The sequence below is a fragment of the Polyodon spathula genome, chromosome 5 (genome assembly GCF_017654505.1).
Source record: "Polyodon spathula isolate WHYD16114869_AA chromosome 5, ASM1765450v1, whole genome shotgun sequence".
Lineage (NCBI taxonomy): Eukaryota > Metazoa > Chordata > Actinopteri > Acipenseriformes > Polyodontidae > Polyodon > Polyodon spathula.
In genome coordinates, this window is record NC_054538.1 from 20,437,563 (window position 1) to 20,462,679 (window position 25,117).

Genomic DNA, 25,117 nt, shown 5'->3' on the forward strand with positions numbered 1-25,117 from the left:
TTGACAATCAAAAAACGTGGAACTTTTGGTTTAAATTCAATGCAGAAATACAAGTGTTGCCACAAGTGACACCTGCAGAAAGGCACATGCCATTGTGGCCATTTCTTCATTTAGTACAGGAGGTGACGGTCAGCAAAATACCACGAGCATCAGGTTAACAATCCCTTCCTCCCCACGTGTCCTGCTGACAAATCCACAGCTAACCACAATTACAGTTGATCCTCCATAGGACCAGTGGAGTAACGTTGGTTTCAAAAGTTTGGGGGGGTAGTTTCTGTAGCTGACGCATGCATAAAGATTATTCTATCAGAAATAACGAAAAAGTGAGAGAGATATGGCAACCGTGTAAATTGCACCTATGCATGGGACAGACATACTGTTTTTGATCAGCTTCCTGGTCCCAGAATGCCTGAATAAAGCAGCTCAGCACCATAAACAGCCAAAAACGAACAGGCAGATAATAACGGCGACAGTTAGCACTGCTCACTTACTTGGGAGTGGGGCCGTCCTTGCAAATCAAACTGACTGGCTTTTCAAAGTGCCACTCAACTCTGTTATGGGGCGGGCAAAAAAAGCAGATAGCTGCACACTAGGCGTGCCATAACAAATACTACTCTGCATGTCACTCTGGGCACGCATGCCATACATTCGCCATTGCTTTCCAAGTCCTTGTAAGTCGCCTTGGATAAAGAAACAAATAATAATAGAACAGTCTAGGTGCCCATGAATTTTCACTCCCAACAAAGGCAACATTGGCTTGACTTCATGACCTTTACTTCATGCCCTAATGATATCTATCCTATCTCCTGTTTCCGATCTAATGCCTGTATCGAGCTTTGAGAATCTGTAAAGTTACAATATCCTTTTCTGTAAATTCCTCTATTTTGTCTGTGGCCATCAACTCTGCAGTAAATACTGATAAATTATTTGATAATCTTCTCCTTTAACATATTTCATTCATATGTGTAACATCTCTTCTTTATTTTTAACATATCCTTGTTCTTTTATGAAGAGAGCGAATTCATGATTGTTTCACTTCAAATATAGTGCCCAAAGGGAGTTTACTTTGGTGATTTAATAACTTTGGGTCAAACCAAGATATTTATCCCTGAGCGAAATCAGTCCTCTCATTGGCTTCCAGAGTTTGAAAGACAGTTCCTTTTACACAAGCAATGTGCGTCATTAACATGAGTAACTCCCCCCTCCGCGGAGAGAGATAATATAAAACCTCATTTTGATGTAACTTTAGTTATATTGATCACAGAAGGATACAAATGACAGTTTCATTCTCCTTCCTAAATTATCATTACAAGCACGTTAAACATGTTACGCAATAATTTAATTAAAATAATGTAAGAATTATTTTCACTTTAAACTTCATTAAAACACACAAAAACACATTTCAGTGTTACGGGGGAAAACATACTAAACAACTTGCATCTGCAAAATTAGTTCTTAAAATTATTATAAAATTATTCTAAAACCAATGTAATCATTTAAATTGTTACACATTTGTCACACCACATTTGAACTGCTATTTATTTCATTGGAGAGTGTCGTGACACCTTGTATTCAACAGATGTGGAGGAAAGTTGTTTATTTTTTTTCAGACCACAGTCTTAATTAAAAGATAATGATCAGCTTTGCTTGTTTCTACAAGACTAGCAAGTCAGCACAGCAGGTATTCTAAACCATTTCACAATTTTAGTATGTGAGATCCAGTTACCAGTATCTAGTCCTTTGAAGCAGATAAATCAGGAATGTTTTGGAGGGAAGGTTGGGTTGAGGGAAAGACCAACTAAATTAACATCACAGCATCTTAAGTCTCAAGAAGTGCGTTTACACTAGCACAAATATTCCAGATCGAGAGGACAAGAGGACGGATTCCGGTCACTTTTTGCCGGTGTAAACACGACTGAGCACATTCTGGAATCCGTCCTCTTATCCTCTCAGATGCTGAGTTAGTATTCCAGACTGAGAGGAGAGAGGACGGATTCCGGTCACTTTTTTTCAGTGTAAATGCACTGAGGACGTATTCTGTTAAGATTGCAGAACTCCAACTCCAACTCCAACTCGTAGCGTCTAAAAAAGTAAGTGTAACGCATTTCTATATTTGTTATATTAAGTATTGATAATATGTTTGATATATCAATTAACAGTATTGGCTGCATGTTTGTTGTTATGATGTTTACATTTTTCGATGTGTAGCGACTGCTGGCTAAACATAACTCTTTTGTATTACAGATTTCGGAAATAATGTTTGAAGGGCACTTGTGCAACTTCACTAATGAAGAAAGCAGGGTTTTAATATCTATCTGGAGTGAAGACAGGATCCAACGAGCACTAAATGGGCAGTGGAAAAAAATCTGTCACTACAGTCGTCACTACAGCAGGGCGTCGGCTTCTTCTTTTCTTCTTCTTTCCCCCTCAAAGTATGCATGCTCAGAGTCTGCTCCTGTGGGAAGTACCCCCCGTTCCTGTACAGACTGTCCCAGAATCTTATGGGAAAGATTCCGGAATGCTAGTGTAAACGCACCTATAGATTTAAGAATGGAATTGTAATTTTACCAAATACATTAAATTATAACTATGAATTTTCCCCACAGAGTATTTATCATAAACATTTTATCTAATGCTCTGTTGATCTGTCAGCCCGGAAGTTTGGTTTGACTTAAAAACTTTTAAACCTACAGCAATAACATTATTTATTTGTCTCATTAATATTAACATGCACTGAGTAAAATAAAATGAAATTACATTACAAACCTATGCATACCTAAGTTAAGCTAATAACTTAAAGATTTCTATGAATATTTAAATAGATTAGTTTTAGCTAGTTTGTAGAACCACTATAAAATTTGATGTTCACTAAATTAAACTGCCAAGATTCAACAAAATAATTATTTTTTTTTACAAAAACGGCCATCTGAGAATCAAGAAGTTTAAGTTAAGTAATGGGGATCTTGACAGGATAGCACATCACATTGGACACTTGAGTTAATATCAAAAGGTATGATTGTCTTCTTCGTAAAATCAGACGTCTTTTTTAGCACAGTAAATGTAATTTGCATCATATTTTCTGAACAACCAACTTGTAACGAACAACTAATGAATATAATTAGGTATTTTAAATTGTTTATTTCTATTTTGTAACATTAACATTTGTTCTGTTTTCAGAATAACAGTGCTAATGACACTGTGGAGTAACAGTCTTTGGGCATTTCCCCTGACGTTTCTGTGAACCAGGAGACTTCTGAATTGCGTTAAGGACACGAGGTAACACTTGAATGTTTAATTCCACACTTGAAGGTTTACTTCAAATTCAATAGGATATGTATATGTTGGCTGTTAGACAGTTTTGTGTTTATTACTTTTTAATTTGTTTTTGGTTATCCCTATACAAGGCATAATAACAGTGGATCACAAATACAGCATAGACTAATGCAATTTATTTAGAAATGATGGAGACTAGTGTAAATGGCTCTGGAGTAGGTAATATCAATTTGACAAAACAAATGTCTCGAAAAAAAAAAAGCGTGGTGTCGGAACTCAGAAGCCCTGGGCTCCCTATCCATCAGCAAGTAAATTACAAATTCATTGCTCCCTGAAAATAAATGTTGGCTTACATGGTAATACATGGAATGAACAACTCTCTGAGATGCTGTTTGGGTTGTAATGATTTTGAGAACTCGCTGATGCCAGGTGACCTGGAGCTTCTGTTAGACGCAGTCTTCACAGTGTTGACTGCCATACAACCCCTTTTGAAGCTAAAACAGTGTGACACTAGAAGGGAATTAAATAAAAATCCATTATCATTAGAAAGGCAGTGTAACTGGGCGAGGAGCCCTGTACATGAATTTGTTTATTTATTTTAGAACGGGGTACCCCACCACACCTGTGCAATTTATTGTTTTGTATTTGTTTTGTTGTATGATTTATTATGTATATAAAGGACGGCAAATAGCCGAGTATGTTGTTATTTGAATGGATGTTGTGTTATTTAAAAATACAATGCTTTCTTTGTTATTGTTTGGTTTGGATGTGATCTGGCAGATGCAATGGTAGCTGCCAGACATCTCTTGAGAATGTGGCTGCTGCCGTTTATTGAATTATTGTTTAAGTCTTTGAAATTATTTTGTTAAAATTACCTGCATATAAACCTGAGAAGTACGAGTGAGTGAGAGGAGAAAGGAAACAAAAAAAAAAGAAAAACAAACCTAGGAACAGTGAAAGCGAACTGCCCAGCCTGACCTGTGTTTGGTGTTTTTGTGTTTGACTTGTTTTTGTTTATCTTTTTTATTTGGCTCTGTGAGCAAGTGTTTTTTTCTTAAAATATTTTATTTATTTTTGTTATTTTAAATAAACGGCTCACTCCACATCTTTTTGCAACTGCAGTTAGTTTGTTTTTGTCCCTGCATTCTGGCCTGACGTCACCACACAGCTACCCTATCACAGGCAGGAAGACATGTTTTTCATTCTAGAATGGAATAGCTTCCTTTCAATTTAAAGAACACTCTTGAAGAGGAAAGAGACAGTAAACTAACATCAGATGATCTAATTCCTGATGCAGGTGTCGATACAGTAGTCTCCGTGTATAGGAACACCTGCTAAGAGAACACTTCACCTAAGGGAACACCCTTGTGGTGAAACTGATTTATCGCATTGTAAATGCTCCAGCTAAAAGAACATGAACTTCCAGTTAAAGCACTGCTGCAGGGAGCGCAGGATGAGTCATACAGCTTGGACGCGCCAGTTCGTGTCTGGGCTGTGCAAAGAGGCTGAACTTTGCTGGGGAATCCAAAGGGGGCGTCACATTGAATCTGACGCTCCCGGAGTGGGGTATGGGAATCCGGCAGGGATTCCTTCTCCTCATCACGCAACAGCAAGCTCTACTGGCCAGACACAGAGCACATTCAGAGTGAATGAAAAGCAGCACTGATCTGTGTTCTCTGGGATTGGTAGCCCGCCCATCTCTACTCTGGATTGCTGGGTGTAAAAGCTTTTAGGCTTGTGAGATTGGAGGACGCACTCGTGCTCTCTGAATGTCTGTGCTGTGTGGAGAAACAACATAACTGGACATTCCAAATTGGGTGAAAAGTAAATAAAAATAATAATTGGTTACTCTAAATTAAAAAAAAAAAAAAAGAACACCTTCTTGGCACCACTGTTCGTTCACAGTGGATACAGTACTGTTTTGTAAAAAAGCAACTTTCTACGAGTGCACCTCATCACTAGAAAATGGCATAGAAACAAACGGCAACATGTGTCGTTGTTCCTCTTGCTACACAAAGTTGGAAATTGTTCGAGCTCTTGAAAAAAAAAACCTGAATCAGAAACAAGTCGCCGAGCAATTTGGTGTTTTCCGTTCTGGTGAGTTGCTTCACCATTCTGTTAAATAGTGTGCATGTCTTGTATATTGCTGCTGCATTTTGTAATGTATGTAGAGGTGCTGTGTTAATTTAGTTTGACAGTTTGTTTATTAACATTACATTAACCCCATGTAACGCTCATTATTTTTGCCTCTGCTATAATAACCCGAAACACATCGGCCAGCTAATTTCATCGATTTAAGATTTATGACCATGTTGTTTTGCTTTAGTTTTATTAATGTTAGTTTGTTACTTTATTATTATAGTTTATTAACATACACTTGCCTATTCTTTTGCTTTTACTTATTCAGTTAATTTCATATGTTGATACACGTGCATCATGACAAGTAATGTTTATTTATTTATTTATTGTGTCTGGTGGCTAACTCCGTCTTAGAGAACACTTGGGCTATAAGAACACTTTGTTTGCTTTCCAAGGGCTGTCTCTTAGACAGACTACTGGGCTTCGAGCATCAAATTAACCCTTAAAAGGTCACATAGCCATTATGCATCAGGGGTGTGCAATTCATATCGCCCGTTGCCCGGGACAACAAGACTTGTGTGAGGGACAACAAGTTTTGCCTTTATACTTTGCCCGTTGGACAAATAGTTTTTATTTATTTATTTTTAACGCAAGTTTCTGAAAACATTTTACTGTCCAACCATTCAGTACGAGGCACGCAGTTCCTGTTGAGTGGGAGATTACTGATTCAGATTAATGCGAGAATTACGATTGATTTTGCACATGACCAGGGCCGGCTGAAGCAATTTTAGGGCCCCTGTGTGAAAAAAAAAAAAATGGGGGCCCCTTTTATACATACATTGTTAAGACAAACTTTTTTTTAAAACAGGGTTTTTCTTGCTTTACGGGATACAAATGAATCAATTACCACTGAATAGTCCAGGGATTGGCAAATCTCACACTCAATTGATCTTTCAGCCAGACTGTTTGGGCATTCTGAGGTCATGGTAGAACAGAGATAGCTCTTTATGAGCTTCAGTTTTGAGAAGCTGCGCTCAGCAGTGGCTACACTTACAGGCAGAGTCAATAAGACAGGTAACATGATGTAGGTATTTGTAAATACTTCTGACAATCCATGCTTGACAATGAACTCCAGTGCTAGAGCAGTGCATTTCTTTGACAAGCGGTAAGGAAGGTTGTGTAGCTTGTTTGCCAAGTCAGTTCCATCCACATCTGATTTACTGTTGGTGTCTCTGTCTTAAGGCCAGCTGCAAGTCCATGCAACTCTTCTGGGTGTCTGTTTCATCTTTGTTGGACAGTTGTATTAGGTTGTACAGAAACCCAAATGTATTGCTGTGGTTTTTCAGCTGACAGAATCGTTCACCATAGTTAGGATGGTGCGACATCAAATAACAGATTAAAAAACTTGAGTTTTTTTTAGGGATCTGAGATTGACTCAAAGTGATGCTTTGCTCTCTTGGCTTGTAGCTGGGGAAGCTCCTACTTACTTTGAGGTTGTCTGCTAATTCAGTAGTATCTGATATTCCTGTTCAGGTAATGTCAGTAATTCATTAGCACACACAACTACTAACTACTTACAACTACTCCAGTTACTTTGCAAGGGATTCTGCTTCTGAACAGGTGATTGCATCTTTAACTGTAGCTGCAACTTCTCTCAAAGCAGCATACAGCCCCTGAGTCAGGTATCGGACAGCTTTAACACTAGTAATTCTTGCCTCCCATCTGGTGTCAGAAAGTGTCTTGACTGTATTGTGGACGTGGGTACAGAGAATCTTCCATCTTTGAGTTGAGGCTGCAAATACTGCATGTATGTGTTGGAGGTAGCCAAAGAATCAGTGCTCAGGGAGCCAGTGCGTCCAGCACCCAAAAGGTGGAGCCAGTGCGTCCACAGCCCAAGAGGGGGGAGGCCAACCATCCACAACCCAAGAAAGGGAAGCATACGGGTCCAGAACCCAAGGGTCCTGTTACATTTGCCAGTACCAACCTTTGTTTTTGGTTTCCTTTCCTGGTCTGATGTTACCAGTACAGCCCTCACTGCCACAGTGTTTAATTTCTATACACATTAATTTTATTTTGATTTTCTTATACTTTTTTTTTATGAAAGGCACTATTTAATTAAAGTATTGATTGATTGATTGATAGCAAAAGTCTCCTGAAACAAATTAATACATTTGATCCGGTGCTGATATCTTAAACACCAGGTCAGGGGTTAATTATAAGAATAGTTGACTCTCGACGTATCCCACACTTTAATTCCATTGGTTTCAGCAGTCTGAAGATGTGTATTATATTGGAAAGTAACTATAAAATCTTTTGCTGTTTTATTTCTCTCATGGAAGGATTTATTTATTTTTTTTGCATTTTTAAACATAACATTTGGAGTGTACATTATTCATTTTCTATTAAAAATAAAATATAAAACATTTGAACAGCTGCAGCTAATTAAGTTGCATTTTCATGTATGCAAATGTCTTAATTAGAATATGTCCCCCCCGACAGCTTCAAATTGAAGAAGTGGAAGTTATATTTTCTGGAAACAATAGCAATTGTGTAGCTGACAGGACATTGCCATCCAATTTTTCTTGTGCAAATTAGGTTCATTTGTATTTATTAAATTAGCATAGTAAATACACACATTTTGTTGGCCATAAACTTTTCAGTATAATTTATATGGTGAAAAAAGTTACAGTAAGGGCAATAGATCGGCAGTGGATTTTAACATCCTTCTGCCCTGCAGCCTTCACAACTAAAATTTCCACTAATACTAATTGGAGTGCATTCCTTTTATTCTTAGGGGCATTCATCATTGTTTAGATATTAGAGATATTCTGCATAGAGATACTCTGGTGGTGGGCAATTCACTGACATAGAGACAGAACTTTATTTGTAACTCCGCTCAGGCGGACCGCAGTGGGCGCTGTTGTCCGTGGTTTGAGTACCTGCAATGGTAAACAAGACCATGGTTATACTAATCTAGGTACGCAGTCCACAGCAGGTGCACTCGCAGGAGCTCTGGAAATAATAATCACAAAGGACAAAAGGCGAAAGAAAAAGGGAAAATAAATCACAGTAATAAAACAAAAATAAAAGGTGCTGCACTTGGCAGCGTTACCCTGGTCGTCGCTACCCGCACGACCAGGGTCACGGACCTACACTGACAGCTCCCTCAGCCTATTATACACAATACTTCGGGGGTCTGCCCAAGTTTTCCCCGCTACAACAATAATCTTTTTGTTCTTTCTTCTTTAATTAATTATTTTGTTCTTTCTCCTCCGTCCGTGCTTCGCCCGGCAGCGGAGCTTCTGCCAGCTGGCTGGCTCATTTCGTCTGAGAGGGAGCAGACCCGAGGGAATCCCAGAGTGTCATTTTATCGGTGCAGCAACACCCCAAAGCCTGCCCCTCAGCCACTCAGAGAGGGGGAAAACCCACACACCCTCTTTCCCACCTGTCTGTGTCAATGCCGTGACTGACAGGCGGATATTGCAGGACTGCTGCCCTCTTCCCACAGCACTATGAAAGAGCCCAGAGAGTCAGCACAGGTCTCCCCTGTTACAGGCACTTATAAAAAATGTGAAGACTTTTTTTTTTTAAATTAATTTAACGTTTTATAATAGGGTTTTAAAAGTTGGTTGAAACATTTTTTTTGACTCAAAATGTACTTGGATGCTGGTTTCCTGAGGGGAAGGCTAGTTCATATTGTAATCCCTTTGGTGAAAGCCAGTGAAAAACATCTAGCACATTCACTTAACAAAGGCCTGTAGGTCAAAGCACATTATAAAAAAAATGTTTATGTGCATACCCAACGTTTCTCCATAATATTTTACTTAATTAAGAGCTCACTGCTTCAGACATTTTGTTTCATATATTGAACATGTTTCTTTACTATTCTGCACATTATTAATGCATGGCTGATATTTTCATTAACCACTTGTACTGGCTGCCATTTATTGCTTAATTACCCGATCACCCTTCCCAAAATCTTCCTCCTGTGAATCTCTTTAATCCATGACTAAGCCTCTAGGCTGCCCATCTTCAGTGGCTGGCAACAATGTCTTTTGTTGGCTTTATTTTTTTCTGCCATTCCTGTCTGACAGAGGCTGAATTGTTTTACGTTTTCAGTGTCATAATGTATGCTTATTCATGCAAGTGTTCTCAAGGTGTTTTCTACATGATAAAGCCTGCTAAATTATAAAACTTTTAGCATAACGCACTTTTCTTTCACAACTACATTCTAAGCTAGAATGTTGATGAAGTTTCCAAAACGCATCACAATATGTTAACTCCTCGCTGTCAAAGCAGTAGCAGATCTGCCTGCTTCCAGTGGTGTAGCCCTAAATCTGAAGGTACCGGAAGACCACTAAAATACTGATTTTATTTACCAAGAATTATTATAAGAATTCAGATTTGTACACCATATAATTGGTAATGCATTTATCTAATTTCTACACATAATCATAGTCAGTGCACTGTTGCTGTTGTCTTTATCAGCATTTTTAGCCTTCTTAAAGAAGTAGTCCATAATAGAAGACATTCCTAATGCTCTTTTCATTGCATCAGTAGGACTACTGAGTGAATCAAACAGTTGTGCAAGATGTGAGTCATCTGACTTAGATTGCCTATTATACAAGTTTTGACTTGACTACACCACTGCTGCCTAAAGAAAATAGTATTATAGCTGTGCTCGCTCCACTGCTAACTCTCTGGTCTTAAAGGTGTACTATAACTAAGGTTCACCTTCAGTGCATGATAGGAAATTAAGCATATGCCCCATGTAGTGGTTATATTAATTGGTCAGTGGCTGTCTTTATTAACATGCCCGCTAAAAGCATTGGCTACTTTAGGAAGGTCCTTGATAACCAGGATATATTGGAACATTACCACAGTTAAAACAGCATTCAACCCAAACCTCTCTTTGGATTGGTGAACTGCAATCCTGCTGGATATATATATTACACTCACCTGTCCCAAAATGTAGATTTAACACTTTCAATGTAGTTTGGAAACTAAAGTTTGGGAGGAGGGAATTCCAGAGCTGTCGCCAGAAGCCAGCACAAACCCGGAACAGCACTGCACTTGTATCATAAATAACTGTATTTGCACCACAAGCACCAATTCACGCACTAACAGACTGTATTACTTAACATCATTATTGTTTACTGTTTGTTTTGCCGTCAGACACTGGACACAAAAATATCATTAACCCTTTGCAGTCCATTTATTCAGCATTTGTCAGATGCGTCAGGTCCAATTTATTTTTACACATGCTGTTTAAAATATATATTTTTTCAGAGTAAAACAGGTTTAAAAGGCATTGAATTACAAAAGCACACTCAGTACTGCATCTCCAGCCAAGCCCCACCCCTTGTTCGCTGTATTTTTCACATACCTCTTTATAGATATGCATACTGATATATCCTCTCCTGATCACTCCCTTTATCATTAATCTCCTCAATAATGTGATCCAAGTCATTATTTTACTACTATAACATCTCAGAAGGCTCTGCAAATGTCTGAGATACTCTTTGAGCGCTGGATGCAGAAGTAGCTATCTCCTTTGTTTATGTTTGTGTTATACATGTAGTGCATGGGGCTATCAGATACACCCTTTTTTCGGCTTCATTCGGCTCCAATCGTTCTCACTCAGCCATTGAAAGGTTTTTTCTGCTTTTTCCAGAGAAACAATGACTAGAGACTTATGCGTTACATCTTTTTGATGATGTCAGATAAGGTCCGACATAGGGCCACAAAGGGTTAACCCTTTGTGGTCCAATGTCGGACCAGGTCCGACATTACAATTTTTCCTTTCCAGTCCGATGTCGGACCCTGTCAAAAGTTTGAGTACACTTGCTGGAAACTAGGTTTTTCATAATTGACAATGTTTTACGTCGTAAACGTTTCTGTAAATACTTGAAAATGAAAACACATGTTACAATATACAAAACATAAGGAGTATCAAAGCGATGTTCAAGAAAATTTAAAATTGTCTCTAAATCTTGGATTCCTCAAAATAGCCACCCTTTGCTTAAATAACAGCCTCACAAATACGAGACATTTGGTTAACAAGTTTCAACAGGAAATCACTCGACATGTCTTCCCAGCTCTTCTGCAGCAATTCCCAGAGATGTAGGGCACTTGTGGGTAGCTTTGCTTTGACTCTTCTGTCCTGTTCATCCTATACAAGTTCTATGGGATTGAGGTCTGGGGTCATTAGATTGAGTTGTCCTTCACTTTTCTTCCCAGGCACTTCTCTTCCTCTTACTCTGCACTCTAACATTGGTTTCTTTGCAGCAATTCTTCTAGTTAGGCCAGCTTCACGCAATCTCCTCTGAACAGGAGATGTTGAAACATCTGTACTTCTAGTAGCATTTAGCTGAGCTTGTATTTCAGGGGCAGTTAATTGTTGGTTTCACATACTTGTGACTCGAATGGACTTGTTCTCTGATTCTGAGGTCACCCTTGGCCTGTCTGACCTTGTTCGGTCCTCATGAGTGCAAGTTTCTTCAAATCGTTTGATGGTTTTGGCTACAGCAGTTACAGACACCTGCAAAGTTCTTGCGATTTGTCTTAAAGATTGACCTTCATTTCTTAAAGTAATTACAGACTGTCTTTTTTCTTTGCTTAACTGAGCGTATTTTGACATTTTCTGCTCCTTTACATTCAGGAATGACAAACTTGTGCCCAGGCTACCTACATTTATAGTAATCATGGACCCTCGCCTGTTAACAATAATTGGTGACAAAAGGTTAATTAGGTAACATGCTAGTTAACTCAGAGAACATCTAACAAAGACACTTTTATACTTAGGCCAGTGTTCTAAAACCGTGATACACATTTCAGACTTTTAACTGACTTGGACTTCAGACTGAAATCCCCTTGCTTTGGGTGACCATTTCATTGACATTGACAAGATTTACATTTTCATTTAAAAATTACATTTTTGAATGCAATTCACTTATGATTATCAGCTTATATAAGTACACGTATCACATAATGAAATATTAAATATTTATAGACAAGTTTATACAGTTAAAAGCATAGATAATCATGAAAAACCTGGTTTCAAGCAGGTGTACTCAAACTTTTGACTGGTATTATATATATATATATATATATATATATATATATATATATATATATATATATATATATATATATATATATATAAATTAGACACTGGAATTAGACACAGAAATGTTAATCAGTGTGCATTGGTTGTTTGTGAGTCAGTCAGTCTGGTTTGATCTCCACCTGCCCCGGCACTATGTGCATTTCCATATGTAAATGTCATTAGTTCAGGAGTCAGCTCATTTGAAGGGTGAGGTCAGCTGTTACCGTGCAGGGGGGAGAGAAAACAACAGAGCATGCTGATTTTACCGCTGACCCTGAAAGGGGTGATGACAGGTGATGGCTGTGCTGGGAGCGCTCTGCTAATCCTTCAGCGTCATGCACTAGCACTCGCTGTGGATGGCAGAACATCAATTTCCTAATACAAGGGATTTAGAGGAATTACAATGGGTGAAAGCCTGCAATAACGTACCGTGACAAACTTTAAACTTTAATTGTGTGAATTTCAAATATTGTTTGAATATGTACCGCAGTGTAGGATCACTTTTGTTTGCAGAATTCGTGGTACTGACGAGTGTGTAGTGTAATGTGGTGTAGTGTAAGAGATGAGCTCTGGAAGTGAGAACCTTTTTTTATGGGTGAAGGAATTCAGTATTATTCTAACAGTAACCTGATTGACCTTGTATGCTTAAAATAAAAGTAACAAAGATGCTGCAGTAGTGCAGAGCTTATTATACAGAATCTCTTTTGTATATGTTTGAAGAGTAAGCAGCGGGGTTCCGAAAAATATACAATTAGACGTCCCCACGTGTTGCTACAACTGTTTAAAAAATGTACCTGCAATTTTTCTTTTCATTGTTAACTGATAACTTTTTACACTCATAGCTTTAAACCCCAGTGCACTAGAGCAGCCATTTTGAAATAAGCTTTAAGCCGACTTTAAAATTATAAGTGTAAAAAGTTGTTAGGATGTCAAGAATGAAAAGAAAAATGACAGGTACATTATTTAAAATAGTTGTAGCAACATGTGGGGGCGGGCAACGTTATATTTTTCGGAACCCCGCTATTTATGCTAAGACAGCAAGTAACTAATACATTTAGTTGTCACAGATGGTTCTGGCACGTCCCTTTTGTGCTATAAGTCATTAGATCCTTTTGCATGGAAGGCCATGGTTGCAAGGGTGTGTGGTTCTTTGATGGACCCAGATTCAGTTAAAATGTGTTTGCCCACTGACGATGGGAATGAGAATGTAGAAATGGGAGCAGAGCTAACAAGACTGAAGTTTTTGCAGGTATCAGGCTTTTAAAGACTGTCACCCACACCTGTGAGCAGAAACTGACTGACTGAGAGCAGAAACTGACTCAAGACTGTCACGGCTACTGGAAGCAGGCTGATCTTTGGGAAAAAAATTCAACATTTGTGGAACTGCAAAAAATACTGTAATGACTGTAGTGTGTTTTAAAGAATTTAAAACCAGTAGAAAATATTATTAGCAGATCTGTGTAAGGCCTGTGAGAAGGGAATTCGTTACATTGAAGGTCGGGCTGACCAGCTTCTGGCAGGCCTTTATCAGAAGTAAGCAAGTCTTTGATTTAGGTACCAGACCTTGGTAGCTAACTTTCTGGAGAAAGCTGCTGAGCTGAGAACAAAAGGAAAAACATACTTTGAAATAAATATATACATGTTCTGTTAGTGTAGATGTTTAAAGTAGAAAAACAATAAAAATATTGCAATGGAAAAACTAAAAAGACTTGGAGAATTAGTTGTGACAGGGCCAGGAGCACTGCACATAGAAAAATGTGCACATAAACACATAAATGTGTTTATTTTTTAATTGTATTTTGTATTGTTTATTTTTAGAATGGGGTTCCCCCTCCACTTGTGTGTTATTGCTTTGCACTGTTTCATTTTTGTGTTATTTTGTATATTTATTTGTTTAGTTATTTAAAATGACGGCGTGGCTGCATGTGTTCTGCAGAGACACGGTTTGACAGCTCATCTCTGCCAGTGAATGAAAACACGTGCAGAATGCAGCAGGGGGTTAATCAGCTAATTGATAGCTGGTTAATCCCCCGGCTGAGGCTATAAACACGACGAGCAAGAGAGTGTTTGGGAAGGGATTGCAAGGAGTACTTTGAGTGTTGTTGGAGAGCGAGAGCAAAAAAGAAAAGCAAAATGATTTACTGTGTCAGTAAAGTCTATGACCAGCCTGACCGGTACCTTTTTGTTTGTGTCGTGTGTTCGTGATTATTTTTTTTTCAAAGCTTTTCTTTTGGCTCTGGAAGCAAGTGTTTATTTTTTGTTTAAATATTTAATTTATTTTTTGTAATCAAATTAACGGCGTGCACAGCGTCTTCTTCACAGCAGTTACCTGGGTGTTGTTCTTCCTGCATTCCGGCCTGACGTCACTGCAATGCCAGCCTGCCACATTAGTGTACAGGGTAACCGGTTAAAAGAGCATTAGAATGTTGTATTTAAAAGAAGCAAGACAATAAAATAAAAAATATAGTATAAACTGTAACTCTAACAGTAAACTTACTAAAGGAATACAAACTAATGTTGTAACCTTGCTTCTCACCTGCTTGTGGTACAGGCAGTGTTGGAAATGACTCATTGGTTTTGGCAGATGATGCAGGGACTTTTGATGGTCAGCGATTTAAAAGCCAAGATCCTCTCTACAATGGGCGATCTCGTTAATATTAACGAACGAAAATACCTTTCCGATAAAAGAAGATAAGTATCTTACAATAATCATTTTCTACAGATAACAGAAATGAATTGGAACCTGGCAGAAAGAGATGGGAATGGAAAGCATAGGACGTGTTAATACTTTAAGTTAGATATTGGTTTGAAATAATGAGTATTGAAAAATGCTTATGATGGTGTTTCATATTAATCAACCCTAAAACTGCAAAGGCAAAGGTTGTCTTAAAACCTGCTTTGACTGGATTTTGTATGAACAGTGAAGAAGGTCAGACTTCAATCACTATAACACTATACCATGTAATATGTTAACAGTAGCCTGTATTTAGATATACATGACTGGACCTTCCATTCTAAACTTAAAAGATTTATTAATGGAGTAAAATAATATTACAATTTCTAGGATACTGAAGTAACTTAATTAAAGATACATCTTATAGTGCCATTTAAAGTTAAACTGTTGAAAGAACGTAGTAAAAGTTATTATAACAGAAGTATGGCGTTGACAGTATTGTAAATATGTTGTTAATATACATTTGAAATAATGTTAATTTAATTAAAATCAAAGCAGGATTCGGTGTTGGCTCTTGAAAGCGGTATTTGCCAGCCTTGAATGATAAGCAACGGAAGGTGCTTTAAGAAAGACAGGAGTCTGTATCTCTTTATATTATAAAAAAATAATGAGAGCTTAGTTATAAAAATTAGGATGTACGCTTTTTTTGTATTATCTGAAAAGATACCGGTCGAGGCATCTCTTGAATCGGCCAAAAAAATAACTTAATGTGGTGAATTTGAAAAAATGCTTACAGTGGAGTTTCATATTAATTAAAACAATAGCCTCGGCAAGTGAACAGGGTATCTGAAACCTGCTTGTGCAGGCAAATATTTAGAAACCGAGAGAGACGTCAAGCTTAGTCCAAGCATGGTACAAGTTAATATAAGGCTGTTATATTTAACATGTTTTATTATAGCCTGAATTTAACTAAAACTAACTGAACTGACCACTGTATGCTTATTCAAAGGCAGTCTTTGTCCCATACTTTGTTAACACACATTTGTATATTAAGTTAAACTGGCCCATTGACAACACACTGAAAAGGTAACATAATATGCGGCTAAGAGGAACATATATTTTTTGATCCAGCTCAATATAATCAAATAGAGCTATTGTTACATATTGAAAACATCTCTCATATATACACATATACTTGTAACTTTGGTCCACCTGACTTTTTAGAAAAAGGAGAGTTTGAAAAAAGAGCGATGAAATCATGTTCTAATATTTTTTGGCAAGAAGTTATATCCAATCAGTTTTGAAAAATGAGTTGACCAGATCCTTCTAGAATGTATAATTAACTCAAAGATAAGAAATGTCAAGGCCGAGTGATTATTAGATTTAATTGGGACTTCTGATGTATTCAGTGGAGGGAAAATCCTATATAAGCCGAGAGCAAGACCCCATTCGACATCGTGCGACTTGCTAACTACAAGCTGATATGATCCATGCTCTGAGGATCTCTGAAAAACTGTTTGCTGTTTGGTTGTATTCACAAGTCTCTGCCTTTTGAAGACGGTTCTTATTTTTCAATATATCCTACACTCCACTTCCATATACTGGAAGGGAAGCATATATTTGAATTTAATATATATGGCGTTTTTAGCTTTTTGCATTTTATAGCCTAAGAGCTAAATATATGATAACCATATTTGTATTACTGTATTGAAGTACTAATGGCTGTAAATGCACTGGAAATGCCCAGGCTGCCTATTAGCAGGGATCCAAAGTAGCTTGTAACTACTCGATTCATTTAAAACATTTAATAAACCGAAAAGAGCACTATTACTGCTCTGATTCATTAAAACTTCAAATTAAATGAGTCTGTGTGATTTTTCTTGATTATTAAAAAGTCATCTGGATACATTGCAAGCCCAGTGCACAAACAAAACCACTACAGGAGTTTAAAACATCTCTGTCCTCCTTGAACATCTCCCCTGAGTTTAAAAGCGTGCTCAGAGCATGTATATCAATAAAAGGAGAAAGTGCAAAAAATCTAACATATCAGTGGTATGAATATAAGCCAGAATTCTGTGAACAAGTTGAAAACAAATCTGCTTGACTTTTCAATTAAAGGAGTTATGTTTGTGTGTCTGTGGATGTGACTTTAAACAAAGCAGAGGAAAAAAAACAATGTTTTAAAAAGGGTGTAGAGATTTCAGGATTATTTTCAAGACATCTCTTTGGCATAACAAATTTTAAAGACTTGCTGCTATTTTTTTGTATCTGTTTTTTCTGTGGCTGCTTTTTGTTTTATTTTGTATTTATTTTAACTATGCATTTCATACAAAGGTGTCAGTTTAAAATGTAATCCGCTTTCCTGACAAGTACATAAACATACAAACAAGAATAAAATACCATGTCCATCCCTAGAAACTATTTTGTTCCATCAGCCGAAGAAAACTCTTTCTTACTTTCTATATATACATTTTTATATTCTTTATATGAAGCCCTCCACCTCAGTCCATCGTATACAAAACTGAACCCCACCCCTGTCATCTAATGAGCAGCAAACATCAAACCTGTCTGAGCGATCAACTTGAACAGCCAACACACAGCTCCAGTGCTGCCACTCCTGGATCTCTGCGGTATTACACGACCACTGGCTCCGTCCTGCCCTCCTGGAACTCTGTGGAAACAGCGGCCACTTTGTGTTTGCAATGAAAAAAAAAAAACAGTTCACAACCCTACTCGGGTAAAATAAAAGTTTTGTGCTAATTACTGACTTCAGTGTTTTTCCTTCCTTTACTAAAACCAGAATGCAGGCTCTCTCAGTCTGTACCACATTGCTGGAGAGTGTTTATAATCCAGCTCTGTCCCAACACCCCCAATTATGGATTTAATTAGGAGTTTTTCCCACTGATCAGCACAAAAAAAGTCCAGTCCAGTCCATAATGTCAAAGTGAAAAATAAAATCTACAAATTGTTCTAAATTAATTACAAATACAAAACAGAAAATAATTGATTGCATAAGTATTCACCCTTGAGTCAATATTTGGTAGAGGCACCTTTGGCAGCAATTACAGCCATGAGTCTATTTGGATAAGGCTCTACCAGCTTTGCACATCTGGACACTACAATTTTTGCCCATTCTTCTTTGCAAAATTGCTCAAGCTCTGTCAAGTTGGCTGGGAACCTTTGGTGAACAGCAATTTTCAACTCTTTCCAGATATTCTCAATTGGATTGAGGTCTGGGCTTTGACTGGGCCACTCCAGGACATTGACCTTTTTGTTTTTAAGCCACTCCAGTGCGTCACTCCCACCTCCACCAGAAGAGGGAGAATACCTGCTGGTTCCACCTCCGTGGGAGGACTACTTGTCGCTCCCACCTCCACCAGCAGATGGAGCAGGCCTGCTGGTTTCCCCGCGGCTGCCAGAAGGGGAGGAGCCCCTGCTGCCTTCGCCGCCAGAAGGGGAAGAGCCCCTGCCGCCTTCGCCAGGAGCAGAGCAGCAGGAGCTGCCTCGGTATCCACCACCATCACCACCTGGAGAAGAGGAGCAGGAGCTGCCTCTGTCTTCACCCCCACTGACGGAGAGAAACAGGAACTGCCTCTACCTTCATAGGTTGCTGAGGGGAGCACCGGGGAAAAACGTATAGCCGAAGTAGCTGCTAAGAGGGCCAACCCCGACACCACAGCTAGGCTTGGCTCTCCTCCAGCTGTTGCCTCCCTAGGGTCCGCTGCCGCCATCGCCTTCCGAAGGACCGCTGCTGCCCTGCCTCGCACCACCCAAGGATGTCTGCCGAGGGTCACGCTTTGCCTGGGGTTGCCGAAGGTCCCGCATCACCTAGGATTGCCTCTGCACTCTGGGTGGGTGTATGGAAGAGAGCGAGCGAGAGAGCGAGCGAGAGGAGAAGAAAATCAAATTAAAACAAAACAAAACAAAACTAAGTGTAGGATCAGTGAAGCCGATTGCCCAACCTGACCTGTGTTTTTGTTTTTGTGTTTGTGATTTTGTTTTCGTTTAAATATTTTATTTGTGCTCTGTGATCAAGTGTCTTTTTGTTTGTTTAAATATTTTATTTATTTTTGTATTTAATAAACGGCGTGCACTTCGCATCTTTGAACTGCAGTACCTACCTCTGTGTTTTTGTTCCGCCTTTCCTCATTCGTCATTTCCTGCCACAAGTTGTAAGAATTAAGGATTGTTTACACCGGACGCGTAGCGCATGCTGCCTGCTTGCATGCCTCTCTGAAGTCACTGTAGACCACTGTTCACACCGAACGCAGCAGGGGAGCAGCAGGGGAGCAGCAGGGGAGCGGCAGGGGAAAGTCAGTGGGTGGTCTGTTGTTACGTCACGGCTGCATGTGCAGTGACTTATGGTTTCCAAGCAACAAACAGTAAATGCCAGCTGGAAGAGAAAACTCCTTTTATGTAGAGAGGCTGCACCACGAAGGGGGAACTAGACATGAGAGGAGGAGCCATTGAATACTACAGGAGGCACAACAAAGCCAGCCGTGATAGGCAGTGAGGAGGGGAAGAAAGTGGAATTGTGCTGGACTGGGAAAGTATTTATTGCATGGCGTTAGAGGGGATAATTGTGGTTTTAGGTATTTATTGATGGGAGGGATTTTTAGTATGTGACACTGTGTGAATAGAGAAGGTGGGGGCATTGTTGTACAGCCCAGGGAACAGTACATAGGTTATGGATGTTCATGGTATTGGTTCTGTGTGCTAAATAAAGCATTGTAAACTTGACGTGTGTGTGGTATTCTGATTTCCCTGCCAATCGAATCACATTGGGATCCATGCACCAGTGGTCAACTAGGCATGGGCAAGCAGGGGCCACTGTGCAATTTGGTATAATTCAAACCCTTACATGTATTTTTAAAAAGTACCTTCAATAGGAGTTGAATTAACCTAATGGAAAATTAGTCTGTGTAAAACAGGCAAAGCTACGTTCATTATGAATCTTTCAGAGACAATTTGCAAAGCGGGAGTTTAAAAAAAAATTGGTTTCAGCAGACTTCCCCATCCCTCTGTTACCAGGGAAAGTCATATCTTTTTAATATAAAAACAGCATATAATTAATTATAGACAAAATAATATGCGATTGATGTATTTCTGACAAGTACTAGTCACAGACCAATGCTTTGTCCTCCTCGCACTATTAAATGAGCAGAATGCAGCATGCAGCATTTCTACTATACCTTCTGCTTAAATGCTGCACAGTGGCATGAAAAATACATTCATTAATGTCTTGGTGTTATTTACAAAAAAAAAAAAAAAGATTCATGGATTATAAATTCCTATTCCTATATTTCCTTTGTACATGTCAGTAGCTGGAGCTGTTCTGGTCATGAGAGAATGTGCTGGTTTGCTTTGTAGTTTGTTTCTTTAGGGAATCTTTTTTTTTTTAGATATGTAAACAGCTAGCAGGAGAAAATCCTTTTTAGCTCTTTAAGGTGGTTTTTGCAACGGTTCTGCCGAACCTTACTATACTTCTGTGCGGTTGGAAATTACACTAAATCAATTATCTATCTGTGGCTTTTTTCACCCTGTTATGAGTTTTTTCAGATTAATCTGATCTATAAATAAGGTAGCACATTTCTCACCGCTTTCTAATGAAATCAGTAAGCATCAAATTACCTTGTAAAACAGATTTTTGGTTATAATTAATGGTCTTTAATGATTTATAGTTTCCTACTTAAGGCTGTCTTGGTATTTCTCTGTTACTAACATGATGGAGTGCTATTTTTATATGATCTGCTCCTTACCGATACTCATCCCAGGGCATTCTTGAAAATTACACTAGGTTGTCTAGGTGAGTAATAACTGGTATTTTTATGTGAACCAAGCAATAAAACATACATAAATAAATACTCATATGCAATTAAATCTGAAAAGAAATATTGGAACGTCTCTTGTTGTTCCTCCTGGATAAATCAATAAAACAAGACTTCAATAATAAATTCAGCAAAGCAGTGGTTCAGGCAGGGTAATCACTTTTAAGCTAGAGTAAAATTGTAAACTTCAAACATATTAGGTGCCTCCATTATCAGACATTCATCAGTTAAATGGTTAGTATCTAATTCGTCATTTGATTAACAACACGTCCAATGATCAGCTAGAAAGGGATATATATCTTACCTCAATCCATTCATCATGTTGTGTGTCAGAGTTAGCCTCCTCCTCCCCAGACTCCACCTGTTTTTTAGCTTCGTATAATGGGGAGGGCAGCTATCCCGACCCCCTGCCCATGGTTTCCCTACAGTCAGTTGATAACACTTGAAAACCAGCCCTTTAATATTTTACCATATAATACAATATGTGTTGAGTGATTTTTATAAGCAACTAGAACCTCTCTACCCCACCAAAACTACTAAAACATTTTATATAAGGAGAATCAACTGCAAACCAAAATGTGTAATGCAGCAGTGCAGCTCCTTCCATGTGCTCCCAGCCAAATAAGCTACACTGGAGTTTGTTTTCTAGGCTGGCTACTGGAGACACAGAGCACATAGCACCATACATTTTAAGTAGACTGTACTTTAACATGGAGTCTATGCTATTTTAACATTTATGACTTAGCTCTCTAGAGTTCTGGTGCAAAAGAAATTGTTTCACCCTCTGTTTACCATTACCAATATACTATAGAGTGCCTGATGCTGCCGTCTTCAGGACTGAGACAGAGATTATACAGGAGTATCCCAGGATGCTTAGTGGGACTGTGAACTGTTCATGTTTCTGTTATTAGTGTTTATTAGTTATCGAATGTGTTTATCTTAACTGCTGTTGCAGTAATTGTTTTGCATTTATTTTCTCTCGTGCCCCGAGCCATTCAGACCAGGGGAGGGATTTTGATAGTGCGCTTATCCAGCAACTTTACCAGTTGCATGGTGTCCAGAAGAGTCGTACAACCCTGTATCACCCACAAGGAAATGGTCAGTGTGAATGGTTCACTTGAATGACTTGTTGTGCACTCTCCCTCTGGAGAAGAAATGCTGCTGGTTCGATTTTCTCCCTGCTGTTTGCATATGACACCACAGATCATCAGACAACAGGCCAGTCCCCATATTACCTGAAGTTTGGAAGGTAACCCAAACTTCCTATAGACTATATGCTGGGAGCAGAGAAGGAAGAGCCAATTGGAGATGTCGAGAGCACCATGAAGGAATACGGACCATCTATAAAGGAACTAAATGGTGCTTGGAGGATGCTGCAGCACAGCAGGAGAGAGAGTGTACAAACAGAATGTGAGGGATTCTACCTTGCAGTTAAGGTAACTGGTGAATTTGAAAGATCACAATGTGCATGGCAGGAATAAGATCCAGGATGTGTGTAATTCAGCCATGTGTGGTGTTGTGCGGGGACCCAGTGAATAATTGGCAGTTTACAGTGTTTGTCTTGCAGATGGGACAGGCCCAACAAAACGATCAGCATACAGTTGCCTGAAAACCACCAGTCCATGGTGGAGAATGGTGACCATGGTCTAAATGTTTCCGCTGCCCATGAAGAAATGGACTCTACAGATGACTATTCCTTACTGTTTGTGTTGGATGAACCACAGGCAACACATAGGACCCCAGAACAACCTGATATTGAAAATCCAGAGCCAGTAGAAACCCCTAGCAGGACCATTAGGAATACCCTTGGGCAGTACTTGAATCCCCATCGAATGCCATGCACTATCTTGCCTGGACCTAGTGTGACAGTTTGGGCGAGGAGTTTGGGGATGGGGCATCTCTCGATGACAGCTACAGGTAATTGTTTTAGCCAGATGGATGAATTTTTGATTTAATCGTTCAGTCGATGTTGAATTAAAAAGGGGGTTAGAATGTAGCAGATGAGACCTTTTTACTAATTACTTTTAATTAAGTAATGATTGAATTAACACTGCACCATTCCCAATAATTTGCACACCTTTATATAAAGAGCTGTAGTGTCACTTGGTGAATCAAGACTGGTTGCTGTGACTGCTTTATTTGGGTCTCCCTGCTACTATTGACGGTAAGATTTAAAATTAGTTAATCTTTGTTTGTTGTGTGCCAATCTCCCATGTTTTTAAATGCTTTTATTCTGTTTTATTGGTATTTGGTAGGGTGAACAGTGAAATGAGAGACAATTTGATCAGTCCGGTTCACCTGAGGTAACGTGTGTTTTGTTTTTAATTATTTTAGACAGTTTACTTGGTTTTAATAAATAATAAAATGAACGGAATTGGGTTTTTTTTTTAAGTAAACTGTCTGAATTGTGCTTTTTTTTTGTCACACATATTTGTTTATTTTCTTTTTCTTCTCCAGGTGCTGGTGGCATATGGGAGAGGCTGTCCTGACTTCATTGAACCTACTGAAACATATAATAAATGTTTTTAGTTAGCAAAGAAGATACCTGTATTAAAAAGCAAACATTCCTTTTCCATTCCTTTGTCTGAATTAATTGTTATTGTATTGTTTGGTAAGGTTTAAACCACATGAACGTTTGGTTGAAAGGAACTCAAGCGGGGGTCACACTATATGGAAGATATTTCAATTCAGAGCTCTCCTTACTCCTGGTATAATTAAGGGGTGGCGTAGTCAAAATCAATAGCCCTGGTGAGAGGGGGCGCCACATAAGCATTTTACTAAAAGTCATTTTCGACTGCCTCATATAAATATCCCCTTTCTACTTTCAACAAATTAGCTTTTGGAAATATTCACTTCAAAACAATGTGCTTATTCTGGCTAGATTCAGTACCGCAGAAGACACACATAGCATTTTACATTGTCCCTGCTCGTGTTCAATGATAAAATTTGAGTTCAATTTAAAAAAATCTATTTTCTCTCTACACGTCTGCATTTGTTGAAGAAACTAACAAATAATGGTTTCTAGATGTTCTCAATGGGAGTTGATCAATGTGTGTATGTATAGGTCGAACGAACTGACCTGCCACTAAATATTGAGAAACCTCTTAATTAATGACAGGGCTGCTGAAAGATTGCTCATTGTTATGAGAGTGGAAACCGATCCTGACATCACTGGTGCTGATATACAGATCAGTAAATCACTCCTTAGAAACTGAAATGGGCCAACCATTTCCCTCAGGAACAGCTCTGCTTAATTTACATGTCCCTTGAAATCCATTGTTCCCCCTCGTCAGTGGCCATGTTTTTTGACTGCCAATGGTTTCTAGATGCTCTCAGTGAGAATGTCAGATGCACGTTTTTCAAAGTGTGGGAAGACTAGTAAAATAAAATGCAACAATACACTTTTGACAAGTACAAGCCAACCACATTAATACCATCATTTTTTATTCTCCTTGCAGAGCGGTAGTAAACCTTTTCAGCCGTTGAGAATGCTGTTTTACCTGCAGAGCTCCCTGAAGGGATCATTAGCAATGATTTACTGTGATTCAAACATGTTTACCTCTCTACGACGTGAAAAACATGTCAGCATGCCACAGTTAAAAGCTTGAAAGGTTTGAAAACATTACCTATAATTTTATTTTGTTATATTGCAGTCATATCTAAACCTGGTGTAATTATCAACACTGTTATCTGCTCTTGAACTGCCCCGATAACAAATTGCACTGTGTTTTGTATTGGCTCTTTTTAGGACTGAAGTGATTGTATTTTGTATCTTACTCTTAATTGTACTGTAATTCTTGATACATATATTTTTTTGTATACAACTGTAAGTTGCCCTGGGTAAGGGTGCCTGCAAATAAAAATAAATAAATAAATAAATAAAATAAATTAATAATAATAATCCATGTATCCATGTCCTCTTTAGCTATTTGTCATGTTGCTATCCCTTTTGCAGTAATGCCTCCCACTCATTCATTTATTTAACTTCTTATCCAGAGGGTCTGCTCATCAGTCTTTTCTTTTTTTAACGCAATGCATGTACTTAGTGATCTGTGTGGAACATTGTATTTGTAAACCAGCCTCAAGCTCTTGGATAGGTGTGGGTTTGTTTTACTGTGAGCTGTTTGTCACAAGGATTGATGTCTAAAGAGCTTA

The 25,117-nt window shown here is 38.6% G+C and overlaps 1 long non-coding RNA gene across 7 annotated transcripts; it reads left to right on the forward strand.

The window, feature by feature from the left end:
• Window positions 1–1,725: 1,725 nt before the first annotated feature.
• LOC121315701 lies at window positions 1,726–24,763 on the forward strand. 7 transcript variants are annotated; one of them, XR_005950307.1, is made up of 6 exons: window positions 1,726–2,090; window positions 2,245–3,010; window positions 3,178–3,276; window positions 21,962–23,126; window positions 23,218–23,265; window positions 23,420–24,763. It is a non-coding gene; the product is annotated as an uncharacterized LOC121315701 (long non-coding RNA). The 7 variants fall into 7 exon arrangements; XR_005950309.1 differs by having other exon boundaries at window positions 21,962–22,398; window positions 22,516–23,265; XR_005950306.1 differs by having other exon boundaries at window positions 21,962–22,398; window positions 22,530–23,265.
• Window positions 24,764–25,117: the final 354 nt, after the last annotated feature.